Source organism: Anabrus simplex, chromosome 1, assembly GCF_040414725.1.
Source record: "Anabrus simplex isolate iqAnaSimp1 chromosome 1, ASM4041472v1, whole genome shotgun sequence".
NCBI lineage: Eukaryota > Metazoa > Arthropoda > Insecta > Orthoptera > Tettigoniidae > Anabrus > Anabrus simplex.
In genome coordinates, this window is record NC_090265.1 from 353,969,709 (window position 1) to 353,986,805 (window position 17,097).

General features: G+C 38.8%; 1 protein-coding gene and 1 long non-coding RNA gene across 3 annotated transcripts in view; one reads left to right on the forward strand and one right to left on the reverse strand.

The window, feature by feature from the left end:
* su(f) (cleavage stimulation factor subunit su(f)) overlaps positions 1–17,097 on the reverse strand; it is a 455,931-nt gene that overhangs the window by 398,048 nt on the left and 40,786 nt on the right. The window lies entirely within an intron of this gene.
* LOC136866126 (uncharacterized) lies at positions 2,450–16,143 on the forward strand. Its single transcript, XR_010859492.2, has 3 exons — positions 2,450–3,226; positions 14,037–14,239; positions 15,645–16,143. It is a non-coding gene; the product is annotated as an uncharacterized lncRNA (long non-coding RNA).

A 17,097-nucleotide genomic window follows, 5' to 3' on the forward strand; every position in this document is an offset into this window, starting at 1 on the left:
GATTAACTGCTGTTTGCCGAGTTTTGCTGGCAACCACAATATCGGCCTAAACCATTTTTCAAGGGCATGGCGTCTGAACAACTTGGATGTTAAAAGGTGCGGAGGTTCCTGCGGTGCATCAGACTGGACTGATAACATAACGATAAAGAATCTGGGTCCGTTAAGCAAACTTCTGCCATTGGCTTTACGTCGCACCGACAAAGGTAGGTCTTCTGGCGACGATGGGACAGGAAAGGGCTAGGAGTGGGAAGGAAGCGGCCGTGGCCTTAATTAAGGTACAGCCCCAGCAGTTGCCTGGTGTGAAAATGGGAAACCACGGAAAACCATCTTCAGGGCTGCCGACAGTGGGGTTCAAACCCACAATCTCCCGAATACTGGATACTGGCCGCACTTAAGTGACTGCAGCTATCGAATAGCAAAACTTCTGGTGGTCCATGCATCCTAAGAGCATGCCAGATAAGATTGTATGGCACTCAATCGAATGCTTTTTCAAGATCCAGGAAAAATGAACTGTACTCTGTTTTTCATGGTATCATTCCATCAGAAAGCACAGGGCATGTAACTGCATTGATAGTCACTTTGCCTTTAATAAAACTACACTGGTTTGGGGTGATGTGATGTCAACTACAGCCATAATATTGAAAGATCTGTTCTGACAGTTCTTAGAGGGAGGTCCGTTTACTGCCTGCCTGGGTGGTGGGGAGAAGGGAGTGGTTGCCATGGAAAAGTGGGCAGACCCACTGCAGTTGTCATGGAGATAAGCATGCTAGCTGGCTCATGTTGCTCGAGTTGCCAAACCTCTCACTTCTGAGTTATGTACAACAGAACACAGCAGTCTGAACAGACGAACAAGTTAGCCAGAAGTGAAGGGAAAGAGAAAGGAACTGCAGGAATGTGGCAACACTGTGTAATGCTCCTCCCTAAATTGTTATGGCATGCCCAATGTCCTGTGTGGAGTGGTGGCAACTTCGCGCCATCAAAGAAAGTGCATTCCAGGAAGTATTCCAAAAGTGGAAGAAATGTTGGCAACACGCTGTTGATAGTGCAGGGGACAGTCTGTGAAATGATGTAAGCTACATAATAAAGTTTTTCTAGCCACAGTTCGGTCTTTTTTTGAACACACCTCGTATTTGTATTAAATAATCCTAGAATGTTATATTGTTTCATAGATGTAAAAAAGGCATATGACAAGAGTACAGAAGGAAAGACTATTAGCCGTATTGGGGGATTATGGGATTAAGGGTAGATTATTACAAGCAATCAAAGACATTTATGTTGAAAACTGGGCTGCAGTAAGAATTGAAGGTAGAATGAGTTCTTGGTTAAGATACATACAGGGGTTAGACAAGGTTGTAATCTTTCACCTTTGTTGTTCATAATTTACATGGATCTACTGAAAGGTATAATGTGGTAGGGAGGGATTCAGTTAGGTGAAAATGTAGTAAGCAGTTCAGCCTTATGCCGATGAATTGGTCTTGATGGTATATTGTGCTGAAAGTCTGCAATCTAATATCTCAGAACTTCAAAATAGGTACAATGAATATGATATGAAAATTAGCTTTTTCAAGACTAAGAGAGAAAGAGAGAGGGGAATAAGAAAGGAACACAGATAGTAGGGCAAACACAATGGCAGGTCAGTGTGGAAAGAGGGAGCAACAGAAATAGAAGACAAGGACAAACATGGAAACCCAAAAGGACATGGACCAATCTCTACATAAAGTGGTAGATAATTAACTTAAGGGGGCTATCACACTGGATCGAACGACTGCGATCAACCGACTGAAAAATCAAACCTACAAAAGGAAGTCATACCAGTCACACAGCATCGATCGCCAGTAATCAACGAGTGACGAAGGTCAACTGGTTTGTGAAAACATTTTTTGCTATTTGCTTTATGTCGCACCGACACAGATATGTCTTACGGCAACGATGGGATAGGAAAGGCCTAGGAATTGGAATGAAGCGGCCGTGGCCTTAATTAAGGTACAGCCCCGGCATTTGCATGGTGTGAAAATGGGAAGCCACGGAAAACCATCTATATCTATTATATGGAATATATTGGTAAAGAAAGTTACACTAGAAGTAGTAATTATTGTTCTCGTGACTTAATTGAAGACAATCTTGGAAAACATAAGCCGTGCTTACTTACCTAACCTCCATCTCTTCCTAATCAGCACATGAAATGAACAACATTGTTCACTTTATGACATAAGTGTGACAGTGGGGCTCGAACCCACTATCTCCCGATTTCTAGGGGCTTTATGTCGCACCGACACAGATAGGTCTTATGGCGACGATGGGATGGGAAAGGCCTAGGAGTTGTAAGGAAGTGGCCGTGGCCTTAATTAAGGTACAGCCCCAGCATTTGCTTGGTGTGAAAATGGGAAACCACGGAAAACCATCTTCAGGGCTGCCGATAGTGGGATTCGAACCTACCATCTCCCTGATGCAAGCTCACAGCCGCGCGCCTCTACGCGCACGGCCAACTCACCCGGTATCTCCCGATTGCTGGATACTGTCAGCACTTAAGCGACTGCAGCTACCGAGCTCGGTGGTTTGTGAAAACCTGTCTGTTTTTCAGTCATAGTTGTTCGATAATGGTGGACGTAACCTTGTGGTCTGTTGAGGAAATAAACAAATTGTTTTCATTCACTAGATAAATTAAAGTGTTATATAATCCTAGACTCCTTCGATATCGTAATAAGGAGACCATATATTTTGTTCGGCGCACTAATAACTTTGAGAACTGGGATGAAAACTGGTAAGTAATATTTAGCTTTATTAAGTTTATGTTTTTATGAGTAGTGTTATCTTATATTAATTACTGGTAAAATCTATTATATGGAATATATTGGTAAAGAAAGTTACACTAGAAGTAGTAATTATTGTTCTCGTGACTTAATTGAAGACAATCTTGGAAAACATAAGCCGTGCTTACTTACCTAACCTCCATCTCTTCCTAATTAGCACATGAAATGAACAACATTGTTCACTTTATGACATAAGTGTATGCCATAAGTACTACATGAAGTGTTTCTTTGTCACAATATTGTAATTCACTGTTTCAGGAAAAATTGTGCCAAAAAATGGCAAATTCTGAGGGCAGGGTATCAAATTCAGAGAGGTAACATACCCGTCAGGTTCTGCCGTACAAAAAACCCAAAAAAAGAAAATGGATCTGCCTTGATGCTCTGAACTTTTTGGAACCCTTCATTGCTGGAAGAAGGTATAATTCTGTAATATTTACTTTTATTAGTAGGCCTACAGTACAGACCAGTGTTCTAGTAGTGAAAGAGTGAGGAGAAAATGCAGTCTGTAGGCCATAAGTTCTACCCATCTGTTCATTAATGTATCAGATATAACTGAAACTAATATAGTATAATCTAACCTAACAATCATCTTACTAAAATAATTATTGAAACTAATAATTTCGTAAACAGAAGGCTTGTGTGCAGACTAAAATTAATGTCCTATTTAGAAGAATTGCATTAGTACATTGTTTCTGATACACTAGAGAACAGTGGATATTTCTCAACTAGAGAACATATGATATTTCTCATTGTGTCTTATCTTTTAAGTCGTCGTATGAAAAGTGTTTACATAAATTTTACCATCATTAACCAGATGCTACTTGGCTACAGAAAAGTACTGTAATGCAATTGTTTACGAAACAAAAACCGATTCTATTTCAAACAGAAACGGAATCCTGAACGAGCTCTCACCGAGGAATGGCTTCAAGATATCAGAGTAAGGATAGAACCCGGTCTGAAAAATTCATCTGGTGGCTCTCCCAAGAATGTGGCATACCTAGAGGTTCTGCATGGAAAGGCCTTCAAACTATGAAGTTTCACCCATATGAAATAACTGCAGTTCATAAATTAAATCGAGCTACTGACCCGGATGCAAGCTTGAAGTTTTGCAGGTGGATTTTACAATCCATACAACATGGAACTGTGAATCCCACACTTCTTTTTAAGAAAAATGAAACCGGTTTTCATCTGAGTAGTTATGTGAATATCAGAATAGTCTGCATTCGGACAGAGAAAATTCTCACACACTTCACAAAGTTCCGTTGCAGAATGAATAATTTGGCGTACAGTGCACGATTAGTGCATAACAGATAATCAGTCTTATACTTTAAGACACAGTGAATATGGAGCATTATGTGAATAACATTTTGCGACCATTCGCTCAAAAGGACAATGTTGCACTGCTCATGTATCAACATATTCAATGCAAGCTGATCATGAGGTTTTCGATGAATGGGTAATTACCCATGAACTTTGATTGGGCCCAGTGGAGCATACATGGTGCTAAGTTCAGAATGCCCAGTATTTTACGATGCCTTAAATGATGAGCTAATTGACAACACAATATTCAAAGGAGGAATGAGGACAAAGAAAGGGGTGAAATGATTTCTTGCAGATATTTTGAAAATGGTCAGCTTAATTTAAAAACGTATCAAACAAATCTTAATTTAAATTTAATTTTGAACGATTTTCATCACAACAGCATTTTTTGATACTGTGTGGTGGAGATGATTCTTGTTTTAAGAGCAAATGCAACTGGGCAACCATTCCCTTTTAACAACAAACTAAAAGCAAACAAAAGTAAAAATTAACATAAAACACATATTCAAAGAATTTTAAAAATGAAGGAATAAATAATAGATAATAAACTTTTAAAATCTGAAATGGATATTAACACTCAAAAGCAAACACAAGTTCCTAGAGAAACAGATCACTTGAAATTTATACTCTATGTACAAAGGTGGCCCTGAAAATAATGCACCACAATTTTTTTCTCAACCCCCAACAATGGTCCAAATGCGAAAGTTTAGATATGAATTCTTTGAAGTTTTCAGAGTGCACATGCAATGTTTCTGATTCTTCTGACAGATAGCGTATTTGCAGCAATGGTAAAACACGGTGTCTGTAAGTGATGTACGGTACAAGCAGCGTTTCTCACGGTAGAGCAAGAAATGGGTTGGAAACAGCCACAAACATGTATGTGCAGTTTATGAAGCATCAGCAGTCAACGGTAAGTCACTGAGCACAGAAGGCGAGGTCATCTGAGCGCGGTTCGTCAGAGCTCCAAGATTTGCTGTGGTCAACTCGGCAGGTGGCGCAGGAGCTGTCAATCAGCAAAGGAAGTGGGGGGGGGGGGGGTGTAATCATCAGTGCTCTTTATTACACAAAAAAGTGTTCACGATGGATTCCGCACCGTCTTACGGAAGAGCACAAAACTTTCAAAAAAAACCATTCTTCCAAGTTGCTGCAACGTTTTGAAGCTGAAGGGAAAGCTTTTTTGTCCTGGAATGTGACAGGTGATGAAACCTGGATTCACCATCTTGAGCCCGAAACAAACTGGCAATCAATAGAATGGCGCCTTCTTGACTCTCCACAAAAGGAAAAATTCAAAGCAACTGTTTCCGCTAATAAGGTCATGATCATTATTTTTTGGGAATGTGATGGCGTCATTACTCGTTGATGTGATGCCGAGGATTCTGAGGCATATGTGAAGACATCAACCATACTCAAAAAGCGCTTCCAGTGACTGACACCGTAACAATCCAGGCGATTGTTTGCTTCAACATGATAACGCACACCCTCACACCAGTTTGAGGACTTCAGAACACATTCATGAAACAGGGCTGGACAGTGTTACCCCATCGACCCTATAGCCCTGACCTAGCTCCCTCAGACTTTCACTTATTTGAGCCATTGAAGAATACTATTCATGGGAGACATTTTGACGATCATGAAGAGGTGATATTAAATAACAAATATTTTCAATACGGACCCAAAAATGAATTTTATCACATGTAACGAAGAGGTGATTCGCACAGTGAAGAAATGGCTTTGTGAACAGAACAAGGAGTGGTAATGACAGGGCATACATGCTCGTGTCTCTCACTGGAGGAAGGGCATAGGAAGTGTAGAAGAAACATCATTCTTTCTCGTGTATAAGTTCCATTGTGTTCAATAAATATTTGAGGAATGGAAATGGAAAACGACGTAAGTGCCAGAAGGTACCTAGTGGAGAAATACGGACAAAACGATTGCTGTCAAGAATATGGCACTTACGTTGTTCTCCATTTCCCTCTGCTGTCACATGTGACATTTTCCAGGTTGTTACACAACACAATAATGAATGACTTATCATTCTGTTTTGGAACGTACTCAGTGAATTTAGGAACATTTTATTGAGTGGTATATGTATGTATTCATCACATTTTATCTCTCGTACATTATGATGTAAGCCTACATACTACCTAACGTGAATAGGGTAAACAAATGACACATTTCTAGTTAAGTTTTACGATTGTGCACTTTTCATAACTGAATGACACACCAAGTATCTCTCCTATACAGCATAAAACATGTTAAAGAACACTGTAATCATCATTGAGATGAAACATACAATACGTGTAGGACGTGTTATGAAGTGGATAATAACCACATATGAATGTTACACTGTACATGGTTATGAACACACGGTTTCTTCTTGACACATTTGACGATAGTAATCTCTATACTTTACATCTAAGCAATCACAGAGTGCCAGCAGACCCTTCTTCTTTTCTGCACTGATATGATGATGCTTCTGCACATGGGGAAGTTGTGATGGTGGAGGAAGCCCCCACATTTTCTTTGTCTTCTTAAATATCTTGTAGGACACCCAATCACTATCGAATGACGTTATGACATGTATTACTTTAGGGCGTCGGTTAACTCACTCTAATGTATGAGGCTTTACTGAACTGCAGCTTGGTAGTATTGATGTATCTTGATTTACTAGTTTCATTTCCGTATTGATAGTTCAGTTATGTATAGACAAGACCACAACTTCCTCTAATACTTAAAGATAATATTCCACTCACAGTTGTACATACTTACCTCCGTCTAGATAACTGGATTTTGTTAACAATAGAGGCTTTTCACCACACATGCAAGTGGAGACATTTAAAAATACAATAAGACTTCCTAAGAGAACTACAGCATTGCCTATGAACGCAAGCACTGATTTATATTGATAAGGTGGAACCTTTTCTTGTCTATACATAAGTATTGATGTACTCGTTGGCGAGAGCTCCAAAGTCAAACCAATCATCTTTACCCATTTTAACTGTCTTGAATGTTTTTTTATGTCCGGACACTAAGAATTTTAAATCAATAGTATCAAAATGGTCTTCAGCAACTAAATAAATGAGTGCCATTATCATCATCCTGTTTTTCTTTTGTGATGTGCAGTTGTCACATCATATAACGTTTCGTTTGTATATCCGGACATCACCACTTTAAATAAACAAGATGATATTTCATTACCCCCTCGAGATCTCTGTTCCCTTCATCCCACAAGCACATGAAACTATCACTGGTGCCTGAATCATGTATACATTGATTATAGCAAGCTACTTTTCGTGAGTAAAACATACTGGAATGAGTGAGGGTCGAAACAAACAGAACCTGTTGCATATCCATACTCACTGCGCAGATACTACTGGTGGGTAACTGAGAATCACAGATATCACTTTTCACAAGTGCTTGTGTTTTTTCCGCTCGCTCTACATGTAGCTGCAGTTCACTGTTGGCCTTATGTTGTTCCGACTCTGAAGACGTGACTTTCACAGCAGCCTGCAGCTTGTCATAACGTTGGCAAGTGTCTGTTCTGGGTGTAGCAATGGAGAGTGTCTTAAAATCGGTCTTGAAGACGCCGCAATAGTATTTGTATGTCACCTTCTTGTCTGGATATTTTTCTTTGAACGCAGTAAACATCTGGTGGTAACTTAAATCCGGACTGAGGTATTCTCTATGCCATTTCTTTCTACCGAAATGACTACATTCGCAGGGAAAGGAATTTATTTGCTTTTTCACCAGATCCCTGTAATTTGTGGTGAAGTTAACCTTATGCCTGTTTGAGCCTTCACTTTTCTCCCTTCTGTCTTCATAAACCATAACACATTTCTTTTTCTTTTATTGAAATGTCCGAAGCTGCCGATTTGTCACAGCAAAAATGTCCTTGAACGTCTTACTGCACACTTGCACATGCTCACCTCTTCCGTTAGGAACACTGTAGCACACTGTTACTTGTCTCTTACTTTCTGATGGATGGCTGAATGTTCCGTGTCGTCTTCTGTTTACGGTCACAAGTTCCAGTCTATTTAAAATGTATATACCTTGCTCATTTTCACCCAAAGTGTAGAACTGGGTGAACAGACTCCCTGCACTCGCGTAGTAACGTCCTACAGCATATTTACTCTTAAATGTAAGTTGTTCTGATGGCGCTTTCTTGCCAGGAATCTCACGACCTGTAGATGTTGTGTAAGGTTTACCAGCGGTACGTTTCTTCTTACGCTCTTTGTTTATCGTTGATTTGTAGACCTTCCAAGACGTATGAGGTTCCATGTCAGTTCATCTGCATTATACACACAATGTAATAATGTGTCACACAACCACTATAACAGCACTGGCTAGTACGATGTAATGCGGTGCGAGCTGCAGCACTACACATATTGACGACCGGACCTCCCTACGCACTTGCGTCACTCTCCAGACCACGGTCACTGGCTATAGTGTCTGCCCAAAATACTAACGGTATCTGTGTACCGTGCTTGGAACGAATATAAATGTTTATGGTACATGAATCCTTTCCAGAGGGATCACCACAACACACACTCATGTCGTAAAAAAAAATCAAAATGACATTTGCGGCACTTACGTCGTTTTCCATTTCCACTCCTTGTTTGTTGAAGAAAAAGTGTGGTGCATTAGTTTCTGGGCTACCCTCGTACTTAACAAGCCCATTCTCCATATTAAGCAAATGACAAGATCAGCAATAATCTTGTAATCAGCTAGTAAGAGTTTGAGTATTTTCGGCAGCCGAAGTTGAGCCTTAGGCCAGAGATATCGGCGCACTCAGTGAGAAAGTGGGCTACAGTGAAATCAGCATCGCAAGAGGTAAGAGCATGCACATCTTCCATGACCTATCCTCAACCGCACAAAACTAAAGACCCCCTCTGTGCAGGTCGGAAAGAGAGCCACCACCCCACAGTTGTCATTAATAATTGTCCTAAGCTTTGTGAGATGGTGGTGGTGATTACTGTCTTAAGAGGAAGTACAAAAAATGAAATGGCATATTGGATTTTAGGGCTGGAAGTGTCTGAGGACAAGTTCGGCTCGCCAAATGCAGGTCTTTTGATTTGACTCCTGTAGGCGACCTGCGCGTCGTGATGAGGATGAAATGATGATGAAGATGTCACATACACCCAGCCCTGTGTCAGCAAAATTAAACCAATTATGGTTAAAATTCACTACCCTGCCGGGAATTGAACCTGGGACCCCTTGTGACCAAAGGCCAGCACGCTAACCATTTAGCCATGGAGCCAGACAGAGGAAGTACAACTAGGTAACCATCCTGTATGTAACAGTAATTAGAGAGAAAAAAAATTGAAGAGATCTGACACTTTGAAAAATGAAGGTATCGGCCAAAGAAAGACAAGGACCAAAAAGGGCATAAAACGAAAGACTGCCTAGGCCTCGACACCTGATACTGTCAGGTGCAGAAAAGAACAAGAGTTGACCCAGGGAGATCAGATAGCATAGATGAAAGTGAGGAGCCTGACACAAATAACTAGAAGCAATGCCAGGACTCACAGGACCCCGTGGTCGACCTCTGTAATTCTTAGCTGTGGCCAGGAAGGGTGTGGAAATGAAAGGTATTCTCTGATTTCAATAGATGGTAAACGACAAACCGTTAACAGTGAAATCACCACAGGTATTTAATCAGAATTCCTCTCTCCTCCAAGGCGCACACAAATCGCCTGTTCAACATCCTTTCGAGCAGCATAAAGAGGCGCATATATGTTAAATTGTATGATAGTGCCTTTTATGAATGTTGGTGTGAAGAATTAGGGACCCTTTTTCCACATTATACAGTATGTCTATTGCTGAGAGACGCAGAGAATGTATTCCTGGCGTCCTATGTCACAACCAAAGTTAGTCCGTACGGTAGAGGTCTTGTAAACCAAAGTCAGAAGAAAAGTCATATTATACATTATTAAACACCCAAATATTCACTATTAAATCCAAAATCTTTGAAATATGCATTATGCATGAATTGGCCAAAACATGCAAACATGCACAGAAAAAGAACGGTTATATGGAATCTTTAAACCATAAAACGAATATCTGCAAAGTTTGAGAAGTGTAACAAGCTTATTTAAAAACTTGCATTGGCATGGAAATTAGGGCTCTAGTTATAAATATTCCAATTTATTTAAAATGTAAGGAAGGGAACAGCACTTCTAGAAAGTATGCTGAATGGGTTAGATATATGAAGTCAATCATAATACAAGACTAAAAGAATGCAAATTTTAAAGAAATTGTTATCTAAATGGATTTGAGGTAGTATTTCCAAACATTTTTAGACATGGAACATTTTTCGTTTCAAGAATTAATATTCATAATACCAGTCAAAGTTAACTGTTACTCACTATACTTTCTGAAGGCTAAATATAAATATAATTAGAGCTGTTGATTTATTCGATTAATCAATCTATTAACTGATTAATCTAAAAATCAGATTAACTGATCGATGTGCTTTAGCTGATTAATCTATCCGATTAAAATTGTAGTGTCTGGTAAAGGAATTCATTTTTTTATTAATTAATACAACTACCCCCCGTGAGGAGGCTGCCACAAGGACAAAATATATCAACTAGAAAATAATTAGGTCTTCTAAGTTGTTGGTGAATTTGCTAAAATATGCCAGATAGAAATAATAATCACAAGGCTCAGAAATAAATTTGGAACATAGTATGATGTACAGCTCATCAGATGCTATATAGATTATCTCGGAGTATTGTTATTGAACCTCATATTGTGGTGATAGCGATGTCATGAAGTAGTGTCCAGTTGAGACCAAGAGACTCGTGGCACAAAACTTGTGTATTGCGTTGCTGTTTGCCATTTGGTGTGCAAGCCTCAGCTATTGTAGGCCTATGACTGACTGGTCATTAAAGTAAGCTGATGTTCGTATCTTTCCTTCAGAAAGGTAAAAACCAATCATACCTCCTTATTACTTTCTAGTAAAAGGAGGCTTATGACCATTGCTTTTACACACTATTGGAAAGGAAATACCGATCAGGCAATTGTAGTATATTGCGGATCTTTACAGAATACAGTTTGGAAGCAAAATGGATAGATGTGGGTAAGGTACTTGAAGAGACTGCCATTAAGGAATTTCCACGTAATGTGCAAATGGACAGATACAGATCGCTGGAAAGACACAGTACAAAGTGTGACAACTTAACCCTCAGTTTGTGTGTGGTTGTTATTCAGAATTCGCATTCAGTGTTTGAGAACTTCAGTTACAAACATGGCTTATGAACCGACACAAGAAAATCTTGGTGAAAAATCCGGACTTAAAATTACTGTTGTAACGTGACAGAAAAACAGCATTTTATAAAAAATGCAAAAAGTCGTTCGGTTATGATAAAAGTACAAATAGTCTCCAATATCATCTTAAACATATTCATCCCTTCCAAAGTGCATCAGCATCTATCAATGTTACTACTAGTTCATCCTCTCACTCAAAGTTAGAGCACAAAGTACACAAGGTACTTCTGGTGATGTGAATCCGGTTTCTGACATCGCGCCAGCTCCAGAAAGGTGTAAATGTTGTGCTTATGGTACTAACACTTGTAGGAAGCCTACAGATACTGAATTAGTTTGGACTTTCACTCATTCTCCACCTCAAGAGAGTATTTTTCAAGAACAATTGTGTGTGTGTCCTCTCCACTGGATGCAACATCGACTGTGCCAGATTGTTTTTCAATGTTTGTTCCCGAAATAATGGTGAAACTCTTCAAGTCCGAGACCAACAAGTATGTTGCCTCCGTCACTGAAAAAGTAAGATGGACAATTAAATTGAAACCAAAAAGTTTGTGGAGCTTAAGGCACCCAGTCAAGTTATGTAACATTTACACATTTCTCGTAGTTGTCATTCATATGTGACCTGTAAAAAAACCAAAACTGAATGAATATTGGTCAAAAAGTGTATTTCTTTTGACTCCATTTCCATCATCTGGTGGTGTCCAGTGTGTTCTGTACCACGTTGGGTCCTTGAATGCTTCAAACTATTCCACACTCAAGCTCATTATGTGTAAGACTTTGTTGTCAGACTTTTTTTGTTGTTGCAAAAGGCACACCATTGGAAAATATGTAATGTGAATAGTATTTAATAGATCTTAATGCAAGTTTTTAATCTGTACAATAGACACTCCTAATTTTTTGATGATATAAACGTGTTACAATTGCAACCTACCTACTATTTTCAACAATTTTTTAAAAACCTTCAAAATGTGGCGGTCTGCCTGCCCATATGCCACCTTAAGACATGGTCTCCAATGTGGTAAAGGAAGAATTGTAATCCTCCACAGTGACAAGGGCCCCAGAATACACCCCCATATTGCACACAAACCCACTCCTTGCTTCACATGGTTGAAAAATCTTGATTCCATACTTCTATAATTTTCCTCTCATGAACACGTGAAAAAATATTCGTTCCCAAAATGGGCACATTGCTTCATCGATTGTCAGCGATACATCCGGTGAGCAACTATTCAGAAAACTTGTTTTCAAGCAGTCTAGTATTGGTCGGATTTTAAACAGAGGATCGTAGCCTGGATGGCTCCTTTGTTTGTGCTTATCATTGTCGTTCAGATGCAACATTGTCAGAATAGCGAGAAATTGGTCTCTCGACATTCCAATGTCAGTTCCTCTTTCTCGCTTGTGAACGTGGTGCTTGAGGTCCGTTTGATTTGAGATCTTTCCAGAGTTACGTTTATCCACCTGAAAACATTGTTTTTCACGAAATCTCGCCTGTCAACATACGGCCTCAAGTTCACCTCACATTATTGAATATAATATTGAAATATAGGTTTTAAACTATTGTACACACTAAGTCAAGCTATTTCAGTGAAATCCAAGCAAGATATATGAAATGAAAGTTTTTAATTCGACACTAAACAATTCAACGAATATATAATGGCTCATTGATTATAATCCATGAGGAACTGTTTTTTACAACAATTGGGCAATAAAATGGTCTTCTACCCATTTATATTGTATATCAATACTCTAGAACAAAATTAGCTGATAGTGTATTCTTGTCAAGATCTCTCATGACAAGAATGTTTAAAAATGTTTTATATATCATTCCAAGGTCAGTAGTCTATTTGTAACAGCTGTTTAGATATAATTTTAAAAAAGGAAATTTTATGAGACACTTGGGGCTACTGTTAATTTTATGCACAATTACAAGCATTTAACAACGCCAGGAGATAGAAATGTACAGAATTGTATATAGACGTCCATAACCAGCCGCCATCTTTCTACAGTAGGAACAGATATAAGTGGTCAGTTACCGAACGCAACAGGCAAGTGAGACGTCAAAGTCACAACATTATTGTCAAACTTCAAACCCTAAAAGGAGGTGCGAGCAGATTAGGAGATTCGTGCAGGTGGTTTTTAGTGTACATGTATGTCCTAGGATGATACGTAGGACTGACCTTCCAACGCATAAAAAACTTTAAGATAAGAAGACCATGCCACCAACAGTGCTCAGATTATTCCTCAGTGCTGTATTTCTCTATGAATAAGATACTTATCAAGATTTTAACATGTTCATAAAATTTTATCATACAAAGCACAACTTTACAGAAAGTGCCTCAACTCGTGTACTAAAACAATACAAGATTATTACGCCACCAACGCGTAGCAATCCTTAGATATTTTATATGAACTATTTTTAATGTGTCATTATACGAATTTTACCTAGTATGTGTGTATTGTTGCTGTATGTGAATTAATTCTCTTGCTTGGTTTTACGTAAGGCTGATGATGAGATTGAAAATATGTCGGAACTGGTACCTTTAAAATAATAAAAATGTTGTAATATAATTTACGTGCAACAGTTTTGTATGTATTGAAAAGGTGGATTTCATTATATTAAATTACTTTTGTGATTCTCAGGTCAATACAGAACGGCCATGAAGTTTTTGAACTTTAGACACATAGCTGAGTTATGGTTCCAAGTAGAGTGCCAGGAACAGAACTCTGCGCAAAGCTCGAGTAGACAGAAATGAAACATTTCAAGGTAAAGACTGCGCAGAAGTTATACTTCTCACTCATAAGAACATCCTGCAAATGCAAAGTACATTTTATCTCCACTACAGGTGAGAATAAAACAATCTGACAAAACACACATGAAAAGAGTAGAACACTTCTTTGATAGGAAAAATATCCTGTCATTTAGGTATATTCCAGAAGAACACTTTTGTACTGTTGGGTATTCAGCCCAAAGGCTGGTTTGATACTCTACAGCTCCACCAACAGCTGTCATAGATAGCCTAGGTGTCACTGAAGAGGGAAATAAGGAGTGAGGTAGTTTCGCATTGCTTTCCTCACTGAGCCAGAAATTGCTATTACATATCAGTCTGCCAAGCCCACTGAAATGCATTCACCAACCGACCCATTGAGTGATATTTTCACACCATTCATAACAGGACTATTTGTTTCACTCTGTTTCTTTCATCTATGCAGTTTCCATCTGCATCAGTCCTTGTTTGGAGCCATTTCTGATATGCCTTCTTTTAACGTTTACAAGCTGAGCGAGGACACACTGCACATCGTTTCCCTTTTGAGTTTTGATTGGATGATTACACCTTTGGAACAGTTTTCTTATTCAAAATTCTTGACACTACCATTCGCAGTTCTTTCGTAAGTCGGTCATTGACGAGTCTTTCATTGAGGTAGGGTTCAGTTAATTGTCTGGGCAATGTTTTCAGAAATTGAAAGCGAGTGACAGGCATGTAGTTTTTGAGCGATGTCCGTACAATGAAAGAATTTATTCCAATAATATTGAGGAGGGTGAAAAAATTCGCAAGAGGCCACCTGCACGTTCTTCTGTTTGTGTTGTAGGTAACAGACAACTGGTCGAGGGTATCCTGTCCACCTTTAGTATTATTATAGAATGTTGTGATTTCATCTTTACCAGTTTTAGGTTCTACAGATTTGCAATGGTGCATACTGGACACTAATAACACAGCTTTCCCTTTCTTCGGAACATGAGAGATTAGTGTGAGGTCGCCAGTGAAGCCGTACTCTGTAGAGCCCACCATACGCGCTTCCTGTTTGGCTGGAATTCAGGAGGTATTTCCTTTTGATTCTTTCTGATCATTCCTGTGTAAGTTAATTTGCGTTTCTTCAGTTCTGAAAAGAGTTCTATTGAGGTGAAGTAATTGTTGGCTGTAATATTGTGATTTGTGCCGCAGATTGGTTTTACTAGTCTAATCACAGACTAAATCGGTTTCAAAAATTTCTTTCTTCCGCTTGTAAACCAACTCCAGCGCTATCTTTGCCAACATATAGATAGGCATTCAAGAGATAGTTTGTGTGAGCATCATCTAATATTATTTTCAGTCCATACTTTTCTGGCTTATTTTGCATGTATACTCGAAATTAACAACGATCTCAAAAGCTGACTAGCATTTCGTCTACACAAGCATGAACACCTATGTTGTAATATTTCTGAGAATTTTCAATCATCCTCTAATGCAGGGTCACTTTCCTTCCTTTCAGGTCGGCTATATACTGGTCAGATCATCAACTCTCAAGCAATATATTAAAGTCAAGAATCTCTTCTTCAATAATGTCCCACGAAAAATGTCCCTTCCTGATCCATCTGTAGCGAACATTGATTCAGTACTTTCCTGATTCGATTTAAAAATAGCAGTAAAATAAAGTAACCCTATCAATGCTCTAATTTCTGTGACATTAGGGTCTCCGATTTCTGTTCAGGTTTGATCGGAATAATGTGACCGGTATGAAGCATTTTTTTCATTTGTGTGTTTCACGATTGTGTCCAGCATATCTTTTGTAAATAAACAATGCCACGCAGTTATCCAAATGTTTTATGATATACTGCAATTATAAATTACAAGGTATTTTAAAAGGTGTTTGTACATACATATATTATAAATATTCTAATGTAACTTGCTCAATGTCCTTGTTACTTTATCCTAGGCTGATGATGGCATATAGCCTACAATGCCAAAACCAGTACCTAAAAATGACAATAAAAATGTGACGTTTTAATTATTACTCATTTTTTATAGTATTGAACAGGTGGAAAATCCTACCCTTATCTTTGGCTGTAAATTCCAATGGACTTGGCGTAGTCAGTTTTTAGAATTGGTGTTGTGCTCCAGTAGTCCTGGAGAAGAGGTTAAGAATCAATCATATATGAATTTCTAGGACAAAACATGTATCAGTCGCAAAAAGACTTACGGAGGCGAGAAGCACGGGAACACAATGGAAACAAGATATTGCTCCTAAGAACAGGCCCTTTTTTTCTAGCACACCAGACCTGAACAATAATAACATGATATTTCTGCAATGTCTTCACCTCTAGATTTCTTTGCCTTATTTTTTTGACAGTAATGTACTAAATGTTATCTGAGTGCAAAGTAACAGATATGCCCTGCAGCAAATAAATCTAACGAAGTAAGAAGGCCCTTTGAAACCCCAATCAGTGTAGTATGCACAGTGGAAACCAAATATATTAATAAGAGCTCAGAGGTATCTCCAGTAGATGTAGCTAAAAGAATCATTAAACTATCCAAAATACCAGAAAATGTCAATAAAGATGAATCAAAAAAACTCAAGAAAGAGCTAAAAACAAGACTATCCTCGACTGAATCAACCCTCCAGTTCTCAGGGGAATTCACAACTGCAGAAATCTCAACAGCTCTAAAAGAAATCAAACCAGGCAAAGCAGCAAGAGTGGATGGGATATATCCAGAATTCCTGAAACATTGTGGACCTAGAACTCTACACTGGTTACTTATGTTCTTTAATGACATCTTAAGTGGTAGGCTTCCATCCTTGCTTAAGAGAACTAAAATAGTTGCCATTCTAAAGCCCAGAAAAAGTGGAGATAGTCCTGAAGATTACAGGCCAATAGCACTCTTAAGTATTTGCTACAAGTTAATGGAGAGAATGATTTACAACAGAATCTCAACCACAGCCTTCC